This window comes from Mauremys mutica, chromosome 2 (genome assembly GCF_020497125.1).
Source record: "Mauremys mutica isolate MM-2020 ecotype Southern chromosome 2, ASM2049712v1, whole genome shotgun sequence".
In the NCBI taxonomy this organism is placed as follows: Eukaryota; Metazoa; Chordata; order Testudines; family Geoemydidae; genus Mauremys; species Mauremys mutica.
In genome coordinates, this window is record NC_059073.1 from 269,231,908 (window position 1) to 269,258,004 (window position 26,097).

The window sequence follows — 26,097 nt, forward strand, 5'->3', positions numbered from 1 at the left end:
TGCTTCTAACATTGCATCTGCAAAATTGGATTTGTTTGAATGGTGCACAGCATGCTTAATCCAAACTGCCTTCATTTGGTAGCTGGTTCAAGTTCTTCCCATTGTGAGGAAATTTCTGGTTACTTTGTGGGGGCCAACCCTTTTTTCCAAACCTGCCTTTCAGGCCCTTCTCTTTCCTCGATGGTGAAGACCAGAAGGGAGACTCTAAGTCTTATGCTTATGGAGATTTTCAACATTTTTCTTAGGGAGAACAGGTTGCTAGCTTTTCTTAAAGAAATTGTTGTGTGATCTTTACTTAAGAAATGATGAATATATAATATATAATTTCCTGTTTCTGGTTACAAGTATAGGGAAGATTTTGGTGAGAACATTTCTGAGAACCTAGATACCTCAGATTTACTTGCCTCATATCAGTCTGGTTCTGGATTTGGCACAAAAATGGTGGTGAAATCAATGGTAGATGATCATCTTCTGGTAATGGATGCTAGTCAGGTGTTCCTGGTGATATTGTTAGATCTATCAGCTGCCTCTCATACCATAGATCATGTAAGGCTATTGACTTGCTTGCATAATGCAATGAAAATGGATGGGACTGCTTTTGAGTGTTTCTTTTAATCACTTGAGAGGATTCCCAGAGAGTGGTTGGGTGATTCCTTCCCCTCCCCCCCCAAGACACTGTCATGAGATGTTCAACAAGGTTTCATCTTTTCTCTTGTTCTGTTCAATGAGCATATGAGGCCATTGGGAGGTCAGTATTGGCTGCTGTGTGCCAGTAACTCCATATCTCTTTTATAGAACCAGTCAGTGTTGTTGGATGCTTTGGGCAGTGGTTAGTCAAAATTCTGGTTAGATGTCTGAAGGTTTATGTAGATAAGTTTGTGGTGACTGGAAACCAGAAGATGTGATGTGGATTATATCTTCCCCTTTGAAAGTGTGGTTGGGTTTGCTACTAGAGTTCACAGTCTTGGGGTATTGTTGGGTCCACAGCTGCTGTTAGATGATCAGAGAGCAGCAGTGTCTCAGAAAGCCCCTTTTCATCTCCATCAGGCCAGGATATTGTAACCATTTCTTTCTTTCTACTTAGATGTCCCCATCATAAGAGTATTTGAATGCCTCCCAAGTATTTATGGATTTATTCTCACATTAGTCCTTTGAGGTAAGGTAGTTTTATTGTTATTATTATCCCAGTTTTACAGATGGGGAAGTGAGACAGAGAAATTGTGACTTGAAGATCACACAGAAACCTGTGGAAGAGTAGGAACTGAACCCAGAGCTCCTGAGTCTCAGACCATTATCTTAATCACAAGAGCAGAGGTTGCTGGTTACAGACATTGCTAATGTAATCCATGCCTTTGTAATTTCAAATTTATATTACTGCAGTGTGTTTTACATAGGCCTACATGTTACACCAACTTGGAAACTGAACCTTATGCAGAATATGATGGCTTACATCTTAAGCAGTGTATTTCGCTGGGTGCATATGGAGTCTTTGCTTTCCATGATCTGCATTGGCTTCCTTTTGTAGTGGGGTTGAAAGTGTTGGTTTTGATATATAAAGCCCTGGATGGCATGAAACCTACTTAGAGATCATGTCTCTCCCATGTCTATCACAACCACAAACATTGGAGGGACTCAACTGAACAGCCCTTAGTTTACAAGAGGGTGCTACCAGCAGGACTGTTCCACTGGGTCCCCCTCAACTTTGAAACTAACTCCACCCTTGGGCTGAAATAACCTGACTCTGTTGACCTTCAGACTACAATGCAATGCCCATCTCTTTGGGGAAGGAAGTCTGTGACATTGGCTGGTATTTATGGGCGAGGTAGGGTCTGTGGTCTTATTTCTGATTGTTTATTTTCTGGTTTTGGGGTATGGAAACTTCTGGCTTAGCTCTTATGTGATGGTATCTTTAACTCATAACAGTAGCGCATAGAGCCCAAGAGAGACATGTTTTTAAAATACTTATTCTAAGCTGAAATAAAGCGTTGGAGTATCTATTATTAGTGAACACACAAGTGGTAGAATAAAGATGGCAAAAATTCAAAATACAAAATATGAAGTAGGGAGATCAAATGAGAGATATAAGTTAAAAAATGTCAAAAGTGTCAAGAGAACTTAGGTAGGCATCCCACTTTTTAGCCATTCAGTAGCTTCAAGGACAGCAGTATAGAATCTGGAAAGTCTTCTTGTTCAACTACTGAATGGCGGCTTATCTTGTGCTGGTCTGTCAACATCCTCAGCTGCACCACAGCTAGGCAGAGGGCTGTTCCTGAGTCCCCAGGTGTGCACCTCACCGCCCCTTATATGAAACAGTTGAGCTTGCTCCAGAGATAGCATGGCAGCTTGAACTAGGCATTCTGTCATCAGGCTATGTCATGAGGAAAGACTTTGTTACAGAGGGAGCAGCTTGTTCGCATTCTGCTCACCACAATGTGGTAGCATCCATCATAGAGATGATCGGTAACATAGCCCAGACTGATCTTCTGCTGAGGAGTCAGTAGAAAAGTGCTTCCCATATGTCTTTGAAAAGTGGCAGTTGTGGGTTCTCCTGAATTTTGTCAAGGAGGTTCTTTGCTGCAATATAATGCCTGATGTTAGGAGGCAGGATATTAAAGAGGACAGGTAGCCAGTTAGTGTTTGTTGATCTCAGATCTCAGAGCCTCTGGTATTCTCATTTTTTGATTCAGTTATACGTCAACTAGTTTTGTGTGGGAAGAATTTTACCACACAGGACCACAGTATTTTCCAACTGAATAGTAGAGAGCTAGTGCTGAGCTGTACACTGGATGGTAGCTAGGTGGAAGGGAATTGTCCTTTCCTGGTTTTGATATAGCTATTAGCCTAGCTTTCTGCCATCTCCTAGGTATCTTGTTCTCTTGGATGACATGGCATCTGAAAATTGACAGCCATTTTGTGATCTTCTTGTTATGTCCTAGGGGCAGCCGGTGTAGGAAGCAATCACTTGAGGCCAGAGAGCAGACAGCTAACCAAAACCTCCATTTTATTTACAGAAAACAGAGAGCTCACTCAGCCGGTTGAAACCGGCTGAGCTATCCCTTAATAGTCTAACTCAGTTGCCATAGTAACAAAACCCATGACAACCAAATACACAACACTTCTTACCAAGGTGTAATAGCATTTCTGGTGAATTCTTGTCCAGGCTGCCTGCTTTTCCTGTTTTCTTGCAGCTCAGTTCTCTCTCCAGTTCCTCAGTGGAGAAAGGCTGAAAAATGTCTTCCTCACTCCAAGGTGGAGTCTGTCTGTATCTGTGCCATTCCCTCTTTACAGACTCCTCAAAGGACTCATCCGTGTTTGCTTTTGCTGTGTTACGTATGTGGTGATGCTGTTCTGGGACACTTTACACTGATGTGGTGGCTTCTGTGCTGCTCATGAGTGACCATGCTTTCCTGGTAGACCTTGTCATGTCCATATTTGATGTAACATCTTCCTAAAGTTCCCTATGATTGGCATTGAGGCTGTGAATTAGGTAGTTTGCTATCTCTGAGTCACCAGATTTTTTCATACTGCTTCAGTCCACATCTATGCCGGGGATATAAGTCTTGTAGTAGCCACATAGGATGGATTTAGTGGCTGCTTTAAAAATTGTTTTGGAGAAACAAGTGAAGGCATTTTCTATGGAGATATTGAGTGACATGCACACAATATATACTCATCGCTCACTTCTGAGTATTTGTTTCCAGTCTGCTCTTCTGTAGTTCCACTGCAGCCTAGAATAGTGCTTATTAAGAGGATTGTCACTCCTATCCTAGTAAAAATGGGGCTGTGCCGGCTGTGAGGGAAGTTTCCAAGACCTTTTGAGAAGGTTGGTAATAGCTGGTCTCCTTCTGCCTGAGGTGACCCAATAAGGTAAGGATAGTAGCTCTGCTTCCACCTTGCAGAGAAAAAGGTGTCTGTCTGCTTAGAATCAAGCAAGAGATCTTGGTGATTATAGAAGCCCAATCAATGAGATCCAGCCCATTTTTGTCAGATTCTCTTTCACCTTATGAGTTGTGGAGGCTATTGAGGTCCCCAACATATATGGATGGTTGGTGAAATACTGGTAAGGGTGGTGTGTTCCAGGCTTCATCAGGAGGTTTGTAAACATTTGGAATGGCTGATTGACTCTTACAGTGTCACACTGAGGTGAAGTAGCTGGTATGGCCTCCACATCATCCATATAAGATTTCACATAAATGGCTCTGCTATATTTCCCATGAAGATAATAGCTAAATATGTCATAGCCTTTTATTGTCAGTCTACTGGCAAAGAAAGAAGCTACTTGCATTTCTTGGAGACGGATAATGTCAACCCCATGACAGGTGGCAAAATTCTCTGGTACTTAAGTGCTTTCAGATGACAGCCCCTTCACACTGCATTGAAGAATATAAAGTGAAGAACCTAAAAATTACCAGGATCTGGATTATCCAGATTCGGTCTGCTGTTTGCTGCTTTAGTTTCCCCAGAAGGGTACTCACAAGGTGCATGATGAGAACATAGCAGCTTTGACTCCATTGGAGTACCTCACAAATAGTAATGGATTTACCCTCAGAACACTCTAAGGAAGGGAAGTATCATTGTCCTCATTTTAAAGATAGGGAACTTAGCTACAGAGATAAGACTGACATTTTAAAATTGGCCAGATTTTGTGGCTGCCTTGATTTTTGGGGTATCCTTCTTGAGGCACCTGAATTGTTTATACTTTAAGTTGTCTCAGCTTGGATAACCACAAACCATAGCACCCAAAATCAGTTGCCACTTTTGAAACTTTCTGCCTAAGTGACTTACGACTTTCCACAGAAGTCAGTAACAGATCTGGGATTAGGACCCAGGTGTCTGAGGTCCCAGTCCAATATCTTTAACCAGCATGTTATATCTCTCTGTTATACCTCAATGACAAATTTATGGAGCTCAAAAATGAACATTCATAAAAGGTTTTTCAACGAGAAATGGGACTGACCTCTTGCAATGTATATACAGAAGATTTTGCAATTTTCTATTGAATATGCACATGAGGGTAGATGGAGTTGACTCATTGTAATGCTTCTTCAAACTGTAACTTAAAGTAGTTACCTTACTAAATTGAAAGTTTCTGTTCTGTTTGTGATTTTAAGCTGTATTCAATGTGAGGTGGAAAAAGACTTCTCTTTTAGCTAGTAAACCAAAACCCACCAATTAATTCTATGATGCCCTCCTTATTATGCCCTTATTATTTGCAAATACAAATACTTTTTTTCATTAGTGAGTGAACTTGTCAAGATCTGAGTGTCTGCATTTAAAATGGGCTTGGTAGAATTTCACTTCATATGAAAAGGGTTAACTATGAACTAGACTATGGATCTTAAATACATCAGCAGGCTAAGTAGCTGGTGACTGCCGCAATCAAGAGTTAACTGTGAGGAAATGAAACAGGACTTATTTACATTTAGAGTGATGCCTGAGTTCTTAATCACCTCAAAGCATTTAAAAATTAACTTTACTACCAACAGCTCAAGAGGCATAATGAACCCCAGGAGGGAGTTTTCTTTTCTTTCATTTTCATTGAAGCCGTCTATTCATTTACATCAGACTGCGCTCTCTTCAGTCTGTCTTCCTGCTACAACCTCAAAAGTTTCCTTATTTAATTTTCTTAAATAACTTGTGGTTCATTTGGTGTGCTTCATCATACAGCTAGCATTAAAAACTGCACAAGAGTGGCCAGCAACTTCTAATGAATGTGCATGCACAAAATCTGTCTGGACACGTAAGGAAGCAAACGTAGTGTTTCTTTTGTTTCATTGTATGTGTGTATATAGTACATAATAAGGAAAGCAAAGTCTTTATTTTTTCATTATTATGATCTTCATAACTACAGGAGAATAGATTTTGGGACTGAGCTAATACATTCCCATGATGTTAGTTATCAACAACAGGAGTAAGGGTACAGGGTAATCAGATAAACCTAAACAACATGGCGATTGATATATGACAGCCAGCGATTAAGACTAGGAAGCTAATATACCCAAACTAGTACAAATTCCCCAAGCTCCCCACCATCAATATGTTTCATCTTGACTTTCATTTGCCCTGAATTCCATAATAGGGGGAATCCTTTCATAATATGCTCAGCCAACCCATTATTTCTATATACTTGTTTTTAGTGCTGCAAGCATGAAGCAATAACACCTCCCAAAAGTGGTCTGCTCCCTAGGGAAAGGCCTAAGATAGGAGGAAAAGAATCTCTTCTTTGAAAGTTTCCCTTTAAGGTATGTGCTGTTTTCCTGGGCTATTTACAGCTGAAGTAAAGGCAGTATTTTCTGAAACAATAGTAATGAAGAACAAATCAATAATCCAGTAAAACTAACATGCTTAATAATGGAATCCCTGTCTTTGTTATCTTATCAGTTATTTCATGGACCACTGGCATGTAATCATTAATATTTTTTTATTAAAGATAAACAGAACTATTGACACTAGAAGTTATTCCCTTATCTAAGTAGTAAAGAGATGACAGATACAAGATAACAAAATACAGAAGAGCTGATGAAGCATACATTATTGGTTATAGAAAATATACATGATTTTCTTATAGAGGTTATATACCTAATTTATTTTTAACCAGTTCATTCTATTTGGGTAATCTTTCATTGAAGACTTCAGCTGTGAATCTAATACAGGCAATAAATTACTCCATTTCTCTTATTCTTGTCATCCACATTTCTGTAATGGATATTGGTTTTTCCCACCCTAGGTCCTGATCCTGAGTCAGTGAGGCCTCGTGTGCCATATAAGGGTCCACACAGAGATGTAATTGCATGAATGCAGCCTTAGGGTGAAATAGAACTTCCTGGCTGCAGTCAAGAGGTATACACAGATTTCTTTGTTTAAACTCAGTGACCTGGGCATTGCCCCAACACGACAGTCATCAGGATTTGGTGGCATTATCTCTAAAATAACTCCTGCATAATCTTTCTAGATGCTCTTCTGATTTGGGACATATCCAGGAAACAGCTCATACTACTATGGCATCCCTCATTTTATTATGGTGATAACAAATGAGAAGTGATTTATTAATACTTTAGATTGATAGATGGGTGGATTTTGCTGTGTTCTCTGCAGGGGCATAATGATATCACCAATGGGGTCTGAATGTCCCATGAAAGGGCAGCATAATATCTGTCCAAGCATCTGGAGAGAAATGGTGGATAATTTCCTTTCCCCAGTCAAATCTCACATTGTCAATATTGCCCTTTTGTTCTATAGGAAACCAAGTGTATTTGATATACTTAATTTTTTTAAATTGGAGATGTAATTATCTTGTAATTTCCTTACACTGAACCTTATCATGCCTTCACATTTTTAGGCAGAATGTCCCACTGGAGCTCAATGAGATGCTATGCTTAAAAATTAACGGCACAATATTGTCCATAGTTCCCCTATTATAGTTAAATTGTCTCCAGGCCTCAGGATTTTGTAAATAATATCCTAAGGCTCATAAAATAGAAAAGTTCTGATTTTCCAACTTATATTTGTCTTACAATTGATTGAAAGAATTTAGCCCAGTTTTATTTCTTTTAATCCTTTTTGTACCCATTTCCCCCTTAGCCCTTTTATGGAAACTAGGTGTTCTGTATATTAGCAATACTGATCAATTTTGAAATGTCCCTCAAGCATATTATTCATTTTCTCATTCCTTCCCATCTTTGCAACACATTGGATTCCACAAATTATATGCTCTGTAATTCTTTTCTGGCCAATAAATAGGCCAGAATCTGCATTCGACAGCACACTGGCAGATCACTGCTCTTGCAAGGAGTCCCATTGACTTCAATAGAGGTACTGGGGAGCAGGGGGCACAGTAGTCTGTCTATGTTTTCAGTTGCCGGGTCAGGGCATTAAATGTATTATCTCTCACCTTTTACATCCTCCAACCATTTGGTCCCATCATTATTTCAATTCAAAATAAACTTTCTTTGGCTTGCTCAGTAGTAAACCATATGTTTGTCTAGGCTGTCCCTCCATTTTCCTTTGTAATAGCATTTATGTTTTACCCCTAGTTTATTGTCGTTCCATATGAAGAACATGGGATGTGTTTGTCAATGCATTCTATACGTTCTCTGGGGGTTGGTGATGAAAGGTATTGATACAAAAATAATAATCTTGGGAGGTTTGTTGATTTTGAATGTTTCTAGTCTAAAGCTAATAAAGATAAAGGCAGCACATTTCATCTACATAATCATTTTTTCCCCCTGGAATAGCTTGCATTAAATTAGTCTTTTAGATCTGGCTTTATTTTTGTTTCTAGGTGCCTGAATCCCTTTAGGTTCAATTTTAATTTATTCCTGATATCAATTTTTTCTGGACCCCTGCTGTTCAGCATCACATTGTAGCTACATTTTTCATGTCATTTTTCTTAGAGCCAGAAATTGAGCCATATAATAATAGGAGATATACCTATCTCCGGAAGGGACCTGAAAGGTCATCAAGTCCTATCCCCTACCTTCACTAGGCAGGACCAAATACAGATTTTTGCCCTAGATCCCCTCAAGGATTGAACGCACAACCCTGGGTTTAGTAGACCAATGCTCAAACCACTGAGCTATTCCTCCCTACATTACTTTATTGTTTTGTATAGTTTTGGGATTAGTTTTGAAGGGTTTGAACTATATAATAAATCTCATCCTCACTAAAAAACATGACACAAGTATACTTTTCTATGTGAACAATTCCCTTGGTAGCTCCAGGGCTGTTATGGATTGTATTTCTAGGATTGTGACTAGGAATAGAAATGGTCTATTGATCACGTATGAGAGAGGAAGTGCTTCCCCACTCAGTCTGTATCCATTTGTGGTCCACACTGTGGAAAGAGTTTGAGAATCCTGGACAAATATAGTTGTAGATATTTCAATAGAGCTCAGTGGGAGTTAGACTCTACAGTATGAATTCTACTCAGAAATACATTTTTTCTTTTTTAAGGCCTAATTTAATTTAATGAATTGGTGTTCTACATGTGGGACATCATTAAATCTGGAGTTCAAATGAAGGGAACAAACATGTCCTTTGCTCACACCAGTACAGATCCGTCAACAGCAATTCTGGGCCCAGCTGGTAGGGTTGCCAACTGACTAATCATACAAACCCAAAGACACTTGCCCTGCCCCCTTTCCCGCCGCTTCCCTGAGACCACGCCCCTGTTCTGCCTCTTCTTCAAGGCCCCACCCCCTGCTCACTCCATCCCTCTTCCCTTCATCATTCGCTCTCCCCCACCCTCACTCACCTTCATCAGGCTGGGGCAAGGGGTTGGAGTGCAGGGTGCAGGCTCTGGGAAGGAGTATGGGTATGGGTGGGGATGCGGGGTGTGGGCTCTAGGAGGGAGTTTGGATGTGGGAGTGGGTGCGGGCTCTGGGAGGGAGTTTGGGTGAGGGGTGCAGGTTCTGGGAAAGAGTTAGGGTGCGGGAGGGGGTGCAGACTGCAGGCTCTGGGAGGGAGTTTGGGTGCAGGAGGGGGTGCAGGGTGCAGGCTCTGGGAAGGAGAGAGGGTGTGGGTTCTAGGCTGGGGCAGGGGGTTGGGGTTCAAGAGGGGATCAGGGGCTCAGGGCTTACCTCAGGTGGCTCCCGAAAGCAACTGGTACACCCCTCTGGCATCAGCTCCTAGGTGAGGGGCCCAAGGGTCTCCACATGCTGTTGCCTGCAGGCACTGCCCCCGCAACTCCCCCTGGCCACAGTTCCTAGCCAATGAGATCTGCGGAGTCAGCGATCAGGGCAGGGGCCACATGCGGAGACCCGCCTCCCGAAGGGCTGCAGGGACATGCTGGCTGCTTCTGGGAGTGGAATGGAGCGAGGGCGGGCAAGAAGCCTGCCTTATTCCCACTGCGCTGCTGGCGGTGGCAGCAGCCGAGGGCCCCTGGGCCTTTTTAAATTGCCAGGGCCCTTGGGCAATTGCTCCCTTTGTCCCCCCACCCCTGTTGGTGGGCCTGCACCAGTCTTAGCACTAGGCACTTTTAAATTAGGCTTTTGTGGCTTCAGCTTAAAAAAAAAATTAAATATATCTGTAACCAATAGGACATTCTCTCAACCAACCAATCCCCTATTCCTACAAACAAACAAACACCCTATCCCATGCAAAGCTTTATTGGGAGAAAAGCCAGTGACTCTATGACAGGGATTTTACTGTTGCCAGTCTATTTGGTGTGGAAGGCACCCAGATGCTAGTTGTTGTTGGAGGAAATAAAAACTCCTAAAATGGAGAGCTAAATAGTAACCTGCCCTTTAGATTCACAGATATTGTCCAGAACCATCTGCTCTTCAGCTATCTCATCAATGTAAATGGAACTGAACTTGTGTATGTGCTGTGTTGTCTGCGATTTCAGACTGTGTGTCCTGAATTACATTGTTTTTACTGAAGTAGCTAGTGTAAGATTGACTGTCGAATCCCTTAGGATCCTGACTAAAATTAAATGAATGTCATGACGAGGCTATTCCAGGGAGCAAAATTTTAAGTAAACATACATTTTAAATAAGTAAACAACTGTCTACTAGGAAGTTGCATGTGTTTATATAGATTTGTTTTTAAGTGTAGAATGGGGAATTACACACACGAGGCTCGCATAGAGATGAGAACATGTTCTTTAATGCTTAACATCCCTTCAGACATGCAACGTTACAAGTTAATAAATAACATAGTAAGGATTTTCTCATTCATAGAGCCCTGCTTCCACTGAAGTCAATGTCAAAACTTAGATTCCATTGGAAAGTGGTTTATGCAAGTGTAAGCTTTGTAATGTGTCTAATTGGGTAGTTACATCGCTCCCGAGGTTTTCCTAGTTAAATTTATCCTGCAGATAACTGTGTTTGTGTGTTTCTGTAGAAACTGTTTTGCAAAAAACCTACAATCTTTTCCCTTCCCCCCATGAAATTTATAAATGTAGCAGTGCTATTCATAAGAAAAAATGCACAAAAATTCTCCTGGATAGGCAAGCCCGAGCTTTGCAACAGTTAGGTATTGAATCAGGACAGCTGTGTAATGCAATCACTTGAGTCTGTGTGACTAAATTATGCAGTATTTTCTCTACCGGAGTCAGAAGATGCAGTCTTTTAAAAAAAGGTACAAGATGCAAACATTAGCTCTGTATTGAAACATCACCAAAGTTCAGGGGAGGAATGGAGAGCGTATTGAAATCTGAGATCTGGGCTCAGCACCTTTCAGAGAGATTGGACTTGGACCCAGTTCTGAACCGTCTAAAAGTTTGGATGGGCCACATTAGTATTGACCTAGCTATACTATTCATAATTCAGTATGTGCGGATTAATTTATTGCATGTATTACCAGAGACTGGACATATGCTGCCTGGGATTACACTCACTTTTTCCTTTATGAGGCAAATTCTGCTCTTGGTTACTCCATGCAAACCCATTGAAGTTAGTGAAGATTTATGGGGTAACCAAGGTCAGAATTTGGTCCTGTATGGTAAGGGAACAAAATCCAGTGAACTGCTCAATGCTTATTGCTATGTGCAAGGGGAACAATAAATAATGGAAAGTGGATTTGGAGTGCAAGCCATTCAGCTCTGCAGGGAAAGATCAAATCTCTTCAAAGAAAAGTGGCAAGAAAATGTAAGTCTCTTCTTAGTAATGATGCAAGATGAATTACACACATTCAATAGGAAAAACTTGCTTCTGCATCATATATTTCCCTATTTTTCTGCCATTTCAACCTTTTTCTCTATTTGAAGTCAGTGGGAGTTTTGGGTGTGCAAGGAATGCAGGATTAGGTCATCATAATTCAGCTGTTAGTAGTTGCCATTTAAAAAGTGAGCATTGCCCTCACCTAAGGTATTGCAGCTGCTTCTTGTATTTAGACCTGCTGGCTTACTTTCCCTCATATATGAATAACAGCATCTCAGATGCTTGTGTATGGTAATTGTGGGTAAACATTGTCATTTTAATGATGACCAATACAAATAATATAAATAAATCTTATACTGCAATTAGATGAATACATTGCATTTACAATTTATTAACTTAGTTCAGTTTCCTCTACACAGGAATTAATTACATTTTGTAGTTGTCTTAATCAATAAAGATCCCATCTAGGTCTTCAGTGGTCGGGCCACTTTTTCTTTTCAGGACAGTCTGTCTCAACATCTTTTCTGTCTGAGCAACATGAAGTAACATGAGACCAAGACAGCCTTTGTAAAATGTCTTCTTCAGTGAATAAAAACAGAGGCTATGATCAGGGCTCCGGGGGATGATTTGGTTAATTGATACTGTATTACAAATGATATGCTATGTCCCAACATTATAAAGGCATGTCTGCCCATTTCCAGATGATATGCTAAATGTCAAGAATAATTTTCAGTGGCAGTTTTTTGAATTGTTAATGGTACTGTTGCTTAACTGTGCCAAAATCCTTGACCTAAATATTTCTGAGTGAATCTATCGTACAGGAGACTGCAACTGTGGCCAGCTGTAAGTTGTCTTGTCTTCACACTTCCAGAGAGGGTGATGCTGTTCTGGACTGAGATGTCTAAGTGCTGAATCTTGGAGTTCTGACCAAAACTGTGCATTTCTCTTTCTCTTTTTGCAGGTGATCAAACATTCCCTGAAGGCAGGAAGAATGACACTAGCTAAATTGAATTTCAGAACCCCTCCCCCCAACTTTATTTTGATTTTCAGGTATCTGTGAACCATGAGGCTTTCCCACCTGTTTAAACACAGGCACATATCTTGTTCATGACAAACTGCTATGTACAGAACAAAAGGGTATGTGTGTGTGTATGAGTGTGTGTGAGAGAGAACAAAACAACAACCAAACTTTTCCTTTATTTTGTTTGTTTGTGAAAATTTCAGTGTGAACAGCTTCACTCTGGAAAAGATGAGATCGACCTTTGCTGGAGAAGGAAAGATATGTAAAGACAAATGACAATCTTTTGTTAAACTACAGGTGTTAGTCTCATGCTGGGCCTCTGCATGAGATCTCAAGTAAAGAAACATCAGTGAATATTTAATTCACTGGTTTGATTTGGATTTTAAACACTAATGTTTTTACCTCCCCCCCCCCAATCTGCTCTTTTATTTAACTTTTTTACATAACATCTTGAATTTTTAGTTTGTAACAAGCTTTTCTCACTCCCCTCCCAAGCCCAAAGGAGAAGGAAAAGAAACAAGCTAGTCTAAGGCCTGGTCTACACTAGGCGTTTAAATCGGTTTTAGGAGCATAAAACCGATTTAACGCCAAAACCGTCCACACTAGGAGGCACCTTATATCGATTTTAATGGCTCTTTAAACCGGTTTCTGTACTCCTCCCTAACGAGAGGAGTAACGCTAGTATCGGTATTAACATATCGGATTAGGGTTAGTGTGGACGCTGATCGACGGTATTGGCCTCCGGGAGCTATCCCACAGTGCACCAGTGACCGCTCTGGACCGCAATCTGAACTCGGATGCAGTGGTCAGGTAAACAGGAAAAGCCCCGCGAACTTTTGAATATTTCCTGTTTGCCCAGCGTGGAGCTCCGATCAGCACGGGTGGCGATGCAGTCCGAAATCAAAATAAAAAAAAGAGCTCCCGCATGGACCATGCGGATGTGATCGCTGTAAGGGCAGGCAAATCCGTTCTATCCGTTCTATCAGCGCTCCGTTACAGAAGATGAAATTCAGAATCCTTTTTTAAAAATCTCCAGACAGACGCCAGAGCAGGGACTCAGCGCACTGCAGCGTGACAAGCGTAACGGAAAGCCAAAGAATCAAATGGATGCGCATGGACTGGAGGACTGAAGCTATCCCACAGTTCCTGCAGCCTCCTAAAATTATTTGCATTCTTGGCTGAGCTCCAAATGCTTCTAGGGTCAAACACAGTGTCCGCGGGTCAGGGCATAGCTCGGCAATCTACTCACCCACCCCCCACCCACCCCCAGAAGCGAAAGGTAAAACAATCCTCTGACTCTTTTACATGTCACCCTATCTTTACTGAATGCTGCAGATAGACGCGATAGTGCAGCACTCAACACCAACATCCTTGCTCCCCCCCCGTCATGGGCGGCTGATGGTACAATACGATGGAAATCCATCCTCATCATCAGCATAAGCTGATCGTGCAAAAAGATGGAAATCCATCCTCATCATCAGCCTCAGCTGATGGTACAAAAGGACTGGTAACCGTCCTCGTCATCAGCCTATTGGCCCTAATTTTTTCTGGTGGATGGATGGTGCAATATGGCTGGTAACCATCCTCATCATAGCAACAGGGGGCTGAGCTCCATCAGCCCCCACCCTTCATGTGTAAAGAAAAGATTCAGTTGCCCCTGGACTAGCAGTGGGATGCTGGGCTTCTCTCCTACACACTGCTTAATGTCCTGTCTGGACTATCATAGCAGCTGGAGGCTGCCTTCCACTCATTTCTCACTAACAAGTCAGTGTGTCTTATTCCTGCATTCTTTATTAATTCATCACACAAGTGGGGGGACAATGCTACGGTAGCCAAGAAAGGCTGGGGGAAGAACGGAATCAACAGGTGGGGTTGTTACAGGAGCACCCCCTGTGAATAGCATACAGATAATAATTTCTGCGGGCTCTGACACAGAGCAGGTGGTTCTCTAGCACACTTGCCTATATTAGGCAGCACTGATTCTATTTTTTTATACCAAAAAGGAGGGATTGACTCAGGGAGTCATTCCCAATTTTTGCTTTTGCGCCCCTGGCTGATCGGCCAGGGGCACTTATGACAGCAGCCAATGGTACAAAACGATGGAAGGTACAATATGGCTAGTAACCACTCTTGGCTTTTGCGCCCCTGGCTGATTGACCAGGGGCACTAGCAGGAAATGGTACAAAAGGACTGGTAGCCATGATCATCCTCAGTTCCAATTTATGGAAGGGTTTGGATGGTGCAATATGGCTAGTAACCATCTCTGCTGTCATGCAAAAGCAAAAGCATGCTTCTGTGTAGCGCTGCTGAATCGCCTCTGTGAGCGGCATCTAGTACACATACGGTGAGAGTCACAAACGGCAAAAAAAGCTCCATGATTGCCATGCTATGGCATCTGCCAGGGCAATCCAGGGGAAAAAGGCGCGAAATGCTTGTCTGCCGTTGCTTTCCCAGACGAAGGAGTGACTGACGACATTTACCCAGAACCACCCGCGACAATGATTTTTGCCCCATCAGGCACTGGGATCTCAACCCGGAAGTTCCAAGGGGCGGGGGAGGCTGCGGGAACTATGGGATAGCTAGGGAATAGCTACCCACAGTGCAACGCTCCAGAAATCGACGCTAGCCTCGGACCATGGACGCACACCACCGATTTAATGTGTTTAGTGTGGCCGCGCGCACTCGATTTTATAAAATCTGTTTTACAAAACCGGTTTATGCAAATTCGGAATAGTCCCGTAGTGTAGACGTACCCTAAGTGAGAACACTAAATGTGGCCTTGCCACAAAGGGCTGGATGTCTCTGAATTGGTTTGGAATGTATTATCTGTACCGTGCAGCCATTGGTATAACCTGCATAAAAGGTACAAAAAGTGTAATGCAGACTCTAAATGGACTTTCTTGAACTGCTTTTGATTTGGACTTTACATCACAATGCCTAAGTGAGCCCTGTAAAATATTTTCATGAGTATTCACAGTTATCTTCAACCATGTTTGCACATCTTTTTCTGCAGACATAAGAGTGATCAAGTTTTGCCAGCATGAATACTCACAGAAGCAAATTTTAAGTCTGTTTATTGAAGTATTTGCCGAGGGAAAATGGGCTATGTTATTACTACAACGCTGTGCTGGTGCTGATGTTAAGACTGGTCCTTGATGTCTGCTTGAGGCCTAAACATGCGGGGTATGCAATGTCTCGTTCCTTTTCATGAAAGGTTTATTAATAGAAAAGGCAGGTGATAAGCAGAGTCCCTCATACAATTTAACACACCAAATGGGAAGAGTGCACAACCCCTCTGACAAAGGCAATTAAATGGATCTGCGAGCATCCCTCACAGATTGGACTGCATGCATACATGTAACTACTTTCTGGCAATGGCTAGGTAATGACAGAAAACTAGCTACCGGTAAATGAAGTGCACTTGGTCTATTTGATATAGGATGGGACGCCGTTCAGCAGAGGTACAGCATTCTCTGTTCTATTCTATATGGTTTTTATACCACGCTCATTACCATAGTATCTGATCTCATCCTCTCCCCACAGGGAGAAGCGTGTGCAGTAGAGTGTTTTTGTTTTGGTAGTGTTGTGTGTGTTTTTAATATAAGAATACCTGTTGCTATGTGTTTGCATTATAGAAGGCAAGGTCAAAGAAATGCACATTACACTTGGAGCAGAAAGTGGTAAGGTTTGTGATGATCTTTAGTTGCTGGGGGATTTCATTCCACAGTCATGGATCACCCCTGGAGAAAGTTCTGTCTCCCCACAGATGAGCTTGACTCTTATGGTTGAGAGTTCCAGTGAGCCCTTGAACTTGATTTGAAATGGAGGACAAGTTTGATATATTGGTAGTAGTGAACCTCTTGCCAGAACTGTGGCACTGAGGCAATTAAATGAGTCAGACAGCAATCATCTGCAGCTAGGATGATGATACTTCTCCATTGTGTGGATGTAATGAGAGAAACTAATCTCTGCTCCCAGACAATAAAATTAACAGTAGTTTAATTTTTTTTTGAAAGGAATGATGTTTCTGGCAAGACCTGTATTGGCCAGAAAGGAAAGTGTCTAAAGTGTGTCTTAAAAATTCCTAATTTTGTTTATTTTTCCTGGGATATTCAAAGCCCCCCTGGCTTCCTCATGCCCTCCTCCTTATTAGAACAATACCTTCATCCAGTCAGAGACAAAAGTAATACTTATATAACCAGTCACAACTAAACACAAAATAATTTGCAAAAAAAATAAGAAAGAAAAAAAAAAGAAAGAAAAGCACCTTTTGAGAAAATTGCAACCCCCTGGCATTTTACAAGCAGAAACCTATATTAAATTAGTGGAGAAAATAATTGGCCACAAACAATTCACTCAGCTGAAATAATTGCATAGTGTTGCAAAGTTACCTGCTGTACTTAGTGAAAGCCCCCAAACTTATTGCATCCTCATGCAAGTTCTGAATGGAGATGCTTCCTAAACTGGGATCAGCTGTGGAGAGATGAGAATGTTATTTGGCTGAAGGAGAATGCATATTCTTTTACCTCAAGAGGCTAAATGAGGTGAACATCTCTCTTGAACAGTGTTAAGAAGAAGATATTTGGTAGGGCTTTGATACAGACTGGACTTGTTAATTATCTTTATCCCTGGGTTTCTGCAGGGCTGCCCGGGGGGGGGGCAAGAGGGGCAATTTGCCCCAGGCCCCGAGCCCCACAGGGGCCCCCACGAGAGTTTTTCGGGGCCCCTGGAGCGGGGTCCCTCACTCGCTCCGGGGGGGCCGGAAAACTCTGGCGGGGCCGGGCGCAGGAGCTTCTTCGCTCCCGGTCTTCGCCGGCGGGGGGTTCTTCTGCTCCGGGGTGGAAGGACCCCCCGCTAGCGAATTACCGCCGAAGACGAAGCGGGACCCGCCGCCGGAGTGCAGCTCAGTCTTCGGCGGTAATACGGCGGCGGGGGGCCCTTCCGTTCCGGGACCCGCCGCCGAAGTGCCCCGAAGACCCGCGGCGGGGACCCCCCACCGCCGAATTACCGCTGAAGCAGGACCCGCCGCCGAAGTGCAGCCCGGTCTTCGGCGGTAATTCGGCGGCGGGGGGGCCCCCGCTGCGGGTCTTCGGGGCACTTCGGCGGCAGGTCCCGGAACGCAAGGGCCCCCCGCCGCCGAAGACCCCAGGCCCCCGGAATCCTCTGGGCGGCCCTGGGTTTCTGGCTTTCTGTGACACTGTTTTGCTTTACTAGCTGGGAGGAGCAAGGAGAGTTTTGTGGGTTTAGCAATCCAGAAAGTGCTCCTCGTGCCAATCATCCTAACACTCTACAGGAAGGGCTTCTTTGCAGAAACTCTTCTTCAGTTATTTCCCACCTTGGAATGGAACGTAGTCCCTTTACGTGTGTTATGTGCACTATTTTTAGCTCAGCCATGTGAAATACTGGAAAAGCAGAGCTGATGGCATCGTTCAGAGCAGGAGATGATTTCTCATAAGATTTCTGGAAACCTAATAAACCAAATTTGCTTCCCCAGTTAATTAATATGATCACTAACAGTTTTACTACAGGGAGGGAGTGCTGCCTAGCATTTAGAGCAATGGATGGGGAATAAACAATCTTCAATTCTATTCCAAATCTTCCACTGCTTTGGCAGGTCACTTTACCTCTCTGTGCTTCTGTTTACCCATTGCTTAGGTATAATAATGTCTGCTGTGTGCTGCATGTATCAAGGGTGCTGTGAGCCTGGATTAACGTTTGTGAAGAGATTTGAGATCCCTTTTTTATTATTGTTAAGCACCTATAGGTTGCTTGGTGTAATATAAGCCCTATATGAAGGCACAGTCTCTGCCCTGAGAAGCTTATGATGTAACAGGCACTTAGGCCTGAATTCACAAAGTGACTTAGGCACTTATGTCAGTATAACTTATGTTGCTCAGGGGCGGGAGAGCTTCTCCTGCCAATGTAGCTTCTACCTCTCATTGAGGATGATTAATTAAGATGACAGGAGAGCTCGCTCCCATCATCTTAGGGCAGCTACACAAGACAGTGTACAGCGGCGCAGCTAGGCCGAGTGTTGCAAGCATGGGTGGCATGTAATGGAGTCTAGGAGAGACTAAGCTTCCCCAAAGCTCAGCCGGAAGAGTTGGGGGCTCAGCTGGAAGAGGCGGGGCAGCGGGCTAGCCTTCCCAAGGGGAAGCTTCACCCACTGCCCATGGTCACAAGCCTAACTCTTAGGCATCTAGAAAACCAGAGGAACAACAATGATCCAAATACCCTGAGTTAGGCACCTTAGTTCCTATTCAGTGAATGGGGAGAGAGAGAAGTCCCTAAAAATGCCACAAAAGACACCTAGAGTGGGGCAGTTAGCATCCCATGGGCAGAAACTTACGCTCCTGTGGAACTTTTGCTGCAAACGGTTAGAAACTGAGTGAGTTTAGCCATCTACAGTATTAGGCAGCAGCTGAGTGGGAGGTTTGTGGATTGCAGTGGTGCCTAAAAGTTGGGTACCTAAACCTGGGGTTTAGGCACGTAAGAACATTTGTGGGTATCCAAGGGCTAGATGATGCCTGTAAGGTGCAGCCTGGGATTGGAACGGGGTGGAGAAACTTGAATAGAGCTTGGAACGAGATTATACTCCCAGGGCGGCAGAGTCCCTCTGATGTGCATGCTCTGTCATACTGTAAGGGATGGTGTAGACTGCTCCTCCTGGTGCACACAGCCCACTCCTCAGACCAAGCGGGAGAGCTGGGAGGGCCAAACTCTTACCTTTTCCCTGCCCCTCCCTAGCCATTTTGGCAATTCTACACCCCTGGAGTGTCCCTGTATTCCCTCAAGCATCAGGATTCTGGCTCTGACAGCCCTTGGGGAATGTATGCGAGGGTGGGGAGGCTCCTATCCCCCTCCTTCATTCCCCTCCCCCACCCTGCAAACCTTTGCAAAGACCAGTCACAGTCTGGCTGTAAAGGCTCAAATCCTTGGGTGGAAGGCACAGGTGCATATTTATAACATAATAGCATTTATGTTAGGCGAAGTGACTGATACACCCCTGATCTTTGGGCCCTAGGGAATGAAATCCAAAGCCGGATTCGATCCAAATATTGTAAATTGCCCTAATATTTATAATGGGGCAAATCAAACCATTCGAATCTGAGCAGCCCCAAGGGTTACTTGAAATCTAGCTCCTGATCTGAATTTTGTAGTTTGTCTCTAGTTAAGAGATGAGTCTAGTGTTCTAAGAAATGGCTGAGAGAATAACGATTCATGTGTACGATTTACACTTGCTTCACATCTCTGCTGACCACTGAACAGGTTGATTACTTGGATTGAAATGGAAGGATTGACTGGACAGAAGGCTGTGCACTGCAGAGTTCTATTTCTGAGGCATTTACTTCCAAAAACATACAGGAGCTTGGGCAAACCATTTGCCCTGATTGCTTAATGGCCCGCTACATATATCTCATGATGGATTTGAATGGGATGTTTTCATGAATGGATAAAATATTGGCAAATTATAGGAAACTAATGCTGAAAGGAAAGGAAATGACATTCAGGAGAACAAGGGAGGCAAGACAGCCTCAGACAATGTGACAGACCCAGAGGCAACTCTAAGGCTGCCAACACAATTAGCTCTGGACCCTGTCATCCTAGTTAGTTTGGCATGTGGGTCCTGCAGCTGGAAACAGGAGGAGGAGGAGGAGGAGGACAGTGGTAAATTGCAGGCAGAATAATGGCTTTGTGCTTCCTCATCACTACCCAATGATATGTACGTTTGTTTTTTAAAATAACTAAAAAACCCCAAACAAACCTTTTGATTACAAAGATTTTGGAGCAATACTGCAAATGAAACAATCGTTTAAAAACACTATGTCTTGTAAGGTAGGGTGTGTGTTTTTCTCACATTGCTAAATACTACAGAGTAGAAGAGAGTGCTATTATCTTTTCCTCAGTGAGTCTTTAATAAGTACATTGGCTGTGCTTCAAAGTATTTGACGCTGATGCAACTATCTTAGGGGAGATGTATATACATGGATTTGTTCTAAGACAGGTACAAAAATTCCCACTGATACTAAGGTACACGGGATCATATTTGTCTCTGGTGTAACTCCATTGACTCTAGTGAGTTATTACTGGGGAAGAATTTGGCGAAGTAGGTGCAGCGCAACAGTGAGAGGTAAAATATTAGAGACTTTCAACAGCAATTGGGCTTTGCCTTTCTCCATTGTTCTCATGAATGGGGAAAAGTATTTTATGAAAGCAAAGTACACCCGGACACTCTTTTCAGCAGGGAGGATAAGCTCAGGTATTTCCTTTGAATTGTTCTGGGACCCAGTCCTAAAAGGCCTCTGCTCTGTGCACAGAATTCCTGTTCACTTCAATGTGTGGTATATAGTGGACAGTGTTGGTGTTGCAAGCTATCACTTTAAGGTGTGTGCTATCATTTTAAGGTGTGTGCGTGGGCTCCTGCTTGGAGCAGGCTAGGGGCCACTGTAGGGAAGTGTGTGATCTGGGTCTAGCAGCCAGCCAGCCTAGAGTACAGTGGGGTGAGTTGTTCCTCTCTGGTTTAGGGAGCAGCCTGGTTTGTCTCTCTCTGTTTTTTGGTTCTTGTGTGTTAGGGTTCTGGATTCTAAGATTCTAAGAAATAAAATAGTGTGATGCTGCAACCTTCCAGCAAGAGTATTTATATTTTTATCTCATTTGTGTGAACAATGCAGAGAAAACTGGCAATGAGGGTGGGTTTATAAAAAAGAAAAGAACAGAAAGGTACAAAGCAGAGTTGCACAACTCATTCCACTTGCTGCAATGTAACTGCTGCTAGGCCCAGACTGTACACTTCCCTACAGTGTGCCCTAGCCTGCAAGGAGAAGTGGAACACCCTTTCCCCTTCCATCCCCACTCTTAGGCCTGGTCTACACTGGGGGGGGGTGTCGATGTAAGATACGTAACTTCAGCTACGAGAATAGCTCCCCCGTCGACTCTGCTTCCACCTCGCACCCTGGTGGAGTTCCGGAGTTGACAGGGAGCATGTTCAGGGATCGATTGCTACCCGCCGATCCGGCGGGTAGTGTGGACATACCCATAATGTGATAGCTTGCAATTTCAACACAGTCCTTAAAACACCATGCAGTAGTACACCTGCATACATAGGAAGAGTTTCTTCCCTCTGCCCTGGTCCCTATACAGCACTCTGGCAGCATGCAGGGGTCATACAGGCACTACAAAGGGTGGTGAGAATTCCCCCAGTACAGGAGCAGCATCGTGCAGCATAACCAGCTCTATAATACTTCACTTGCAAACTCCAGGCATAGGAGGTGGCAAGGGGCATCTGAGTTGCACATGGTGCTATGGAGATTCTGGGCTGTGACACAGCAGCTTGGCATTGGGAGGCTACCATAAATTAGAGGAGCCTTTGGGGCATTCTAATTTAGGCCAGGGGCCACATTGGCCCCCAGATGGCCCAAAATCTGGATGACATATATGTGGTTTAAGACATATATGTCTTTTTAAACCCCCCCTCCTTTCCCTTTGCTCTACTCCCAAGAAACCCAGAGGAGAATCAGATCCAGATTGCTTACAGAAATAGTCCCTACACAGTCTGTGTGTGTGTGTGGTTGTGATGTCATCGAGTTAAGCAGTCATTGATTGGAACAAAGCACAGAGAATTTGGGGTGGTACCTGATACCAGAAGATTGGAGGAAAGCAAATGTATTAGTAGAGGACCAATGTTCCAAAAATGGTCAATTACCATTACACAGATTTAATCTTCTATTCTCTGTAAAATAATGGAGAAAAATATTAAGAGAAAAATTTCACTAAATATCTTAAGATGAGTCCAATTGACTTCATGGGGGATGGGGTGGGGGAGGTTGGCTGTGAAAACACGGAATAAAAAAATTGAATAAGGACCTCAGGATTTGGCCTGTAAGAGATAATGGAACCCAAAGTGATAAAATGCATGGACTTCAAAAGTATATATCTGGCCAGACAGATATGATGATTTTCTGGTAGAATTATAAAGTTCATGGAGGATTGGAAGGGGGTTATAGTCATGTATTTTGATGATGGTGAACTATTTATCTTTCATCTTGTGTAATCCTCCTCTCGAAATTAATTCAAATTGGTTTGACTATGAATATTGTCACATGGGCAGAACTGGCTAGGAGACCATCACCAAAGGGTTACCATATATGGTACGTCTACACTGCACACTTCTTTTGGCAGTGTGTAGAGTACGTGCAGTACACCGGGTATAAATAACAATGTAGATGGTGAGGCGCTGCTCTAGGTGAGTAAAGACATGACTGAACCTTCAGTGTAGGTACCCTACCTTGCTCTCTACAAGCCTAAGTAGTGCCTCCCACCTCTACGCTGCTATTCTGCTGCCAGAGCCTTTCCCACCTGCTTCCCCCCTCCAGAGCTTTTCATTGCCATATGTAGCTACACACCACAGCATGGAAGCAGCCTGCTCTTCACTGTGGTGTCTAGCTACACATGCCCTAAACCCTGCTGCCAGTGATGTGCAGTATAGATATAGCCATCTCATTGCAGCCTGTTGTCGAACAGCTGTCTTACCTCATCCCTGAGATGGCAGCATTTTGGGTGTGGGTAAATGATTCTTCAAGGTAATTACAGAGCCACGTTTTCAAAGGTATCTGTGCTTTCCAAAATGGTAACTGCACACATGTACAGTGGGCAAACTCAACAAGCTCATTCCAGTGTCAGCAGTGTTACTGATTCCAGCGATAGTACTTACTGCTTAAAATGGGGAATGCTGCCGGAACCTCTAAAACCAAGGTGAACTTTTGACATGTGCTCACTTTACATGTTAGTGCATGTGATTGTGAGTTTTTACATGCACTCTTTCTCTGTTCCCAGGGATTCTTCATACTGCAGGTGCCATGGCCAGAGGAAAATGTAGATCATGCTTCCATTTATAATCTGGAACTCTCTGCTCCCAACCTTCTCTTTAAATTTCACCTTAAACTTCTTGTCTTCTGTCAATGATGCTTGACTTCTTGGTGCAGCATATGTGATGCTATGGGTGAAAATTAATGGGGCCAGGATTTTTACCAGGTATGCTTAAGGTGCTATATAAAGTACTCAAGTATCTCCGCTAATCCAGCCATAGTAGACTCTTCCCTGAGTGAAGGCTCTTCACAGGCAACACAATTAGGAAAATGTTTATTTGCTCATTGAACACCCAGATTAAATTAGGATGGTTCTGCACTATAATCAGATGTCATGCTTTGCCTGTTGCTTAAACTTGTTCATTCCACTTGATAAACAAGGTATAAATTACATATTAGGGACAACAACATACTTCAATACACTGCAGACATAGATCACTAGAAAGAATAAATCACAATAGGCCAAATATGTCATCCTCCTCCTCCTCCTGCTTCCTTTCCAAGCTCAATTAAGAAGCAACATGTTTTTTTCTTTTTTAAGCTTCACTTTTATCTGTTCTCCTTCTCCTGTTTCCATGTCCTCCCCCCCTAATCCCCCTTGGCCTTTTTCTGATGAGAGTAGTGCTGTAGGATAATGAGGTAATTCCTAGTAGTGCTCTAAGTACCAAACACCTGGCTGATATTTTTTGCCTAACCGGGTCAGATAAAACCTGATTGCCCATAGGTATTTTATGGTTCTTGTTCAAGTTGAGTATGTTCTTCTGGGACCAGCTGTAGTTCTTGTGTACTATAGAATGTGTTAATGATTATATATTTTAAACTCAGGGATTTTGGCTTGATTTGGAAATTCAGCTCTAAATGAATGGCCAGGAGTGTACTGAAAAAGGGAGGATTTTTTTAGGTTTGCCTCCCAACCTGTTAACCACTTTTCTACAAATTACTAACCCCTTGCAGTCTCTCCTGATGTGGGTCCAGCTCTGATTTGGCAGTGACTCTTCTATCATATGCAGGGTGTAATACCAATCTAGTGGATTATTTTTAACAGAAACTACTGTGTTCACACATTGTAAAATTTAAAAAATACAAACAAACCATAAATCCCTAACATAAAGCTCTGCACAGAATGCCTTTTCCAAGGCTAATTGTTTCAGCAGAGTCTAATCTAAATTAGGTTTCAAACAAAGTAGTTTCCATTTTTTTATTACTCGTATGTAACCATTAGAATTGCATGATTATTTTGTAAAACATTGGATTAATTTAGATTCAATAAGGCAATTACAGTCAGCAAAGGGATTAACAATTTAACAGACCCCCAAAAAGGGTAATAACATGCCCAGTAATTTAGCTGACTGTGTGATGATTCTACTCAGATTCCTACTCCTTAAGCCTGTGTGGACTCACTGTTTTCCCTGGTGCTTAAACTGCAAGCTTGCATGCAAATACTTGCTTCTCAGTGACTGAGGCCTATGCTGCTTTGGGCCAAAATTGATTGCTGAAGTTACATGACTGAAATGCCTCAGGTAAAAAATTCAGTCAAAAGAAAAACATTAAGTAGACAGCTATGTAAAGTATGCTGCCTGACAGTAGCTAATGCTCCCAGGATGGAAGAAGTGCTGCAAATAAGGTCAGTGGAATTAACACTCAATTACCCCCTAAATATGAAAGAGAGTGCCACACATACTTCTGACTACATTTCAAGGCAATCAGAATTAAAAATCATGTGCATATCTGGTTAGTTCCTCTTTCTTTCTTACAAGCAACTGTTGGTCAGTCATAAACTAACACTATTAACCATTTGTAGACACTCTCTCTGTTTATTTCCGAGCATGGAGCATTTGAAATTCTGTCCTTTTAGAGGATTGAGTAAACTCCGTCTAGTCTCAGATCCCCAGCTGGTCTAAATTGTCATAAGCTTAATTTGACTTCAGTGGATTTGTGACAATTTATACTGGCTGGGGATCTGGCCCTTAGTTTTGTTTTATACAGTCAATCCATTAATGTTAAACTCAGAGGTAAGGAAAATACATGGATGAGGAAGTAGGCTGTAACTCCTAGATTTGTTTAGTATAAATCAGGGTGGCAATTGTAGTTCTTGTTATAGTGAAACTCTCCATAGGTTTGGAGCCAAAGCCCACTGAAGTCAATGGGAGGTTTCAATTTACCTGGATCAGACTCAGGGTAAAACTCTTCCCTCTCCCTCTCTGTGTAATATTTAGTTAATTTATTTACAGATGTTCTGCAGCCTATGCCAATTGTTATTTAACCCCAACTCTCTTTTGTCTCCCATATTTTCTTCCCAATAACAAAATCAGATGAGAGTAAGCAAGACTGCAAAACCCCTCTGAAGCAGACATCCCCTAGTCAGTCATTACTAGCTCAGCAGTGCAAAAATGACTCACATTTTTCCTTTCCCAGGTTTTATTCCTCTCCCCCCAAGCCCTTGCTATACCCTGGTAAGTAACCAGTATTAATGATCCACCTCTCCCCTCCCTTTGGCCTTTGGGGTGGGGAAAAAGGATTTATTTTTATGACTGTCCCAGTTTTGTAGCTAAACTTCAGTGGGATTTTGCAATCTGAAATCTGACCTTTTCCAATTGGGTTTGGAGAATGA

General features: G+C 42.8%; 1 long non-coding RNA gene across 1 annotated transcript in view; it reads left to right on the top strand.

Moving 5' to 3' along the window:
- Positions 1-12,873, top strand: part of LOC123363630 — a 134,276-nt gene extending 121,403 nt beyond the window's left edge. Inside the window, exons 5-7 of the long non-coding RNA XR_006576838.1 lie at positions 6,138-6,242; positions 6,728-6,840; positions 12,562-12,873. This is a non-coding gene — a long non-coding RNA (uncharacterized LOC123363630). The remainder of the gene's footprint in view (positions 1-6,137; positions 6,243-6,727; positions 6,841-12,561) is intronic.
- The last annotated feature ends 13,224 nt before the right edge of the window (positions 12,874-26,097 follow it).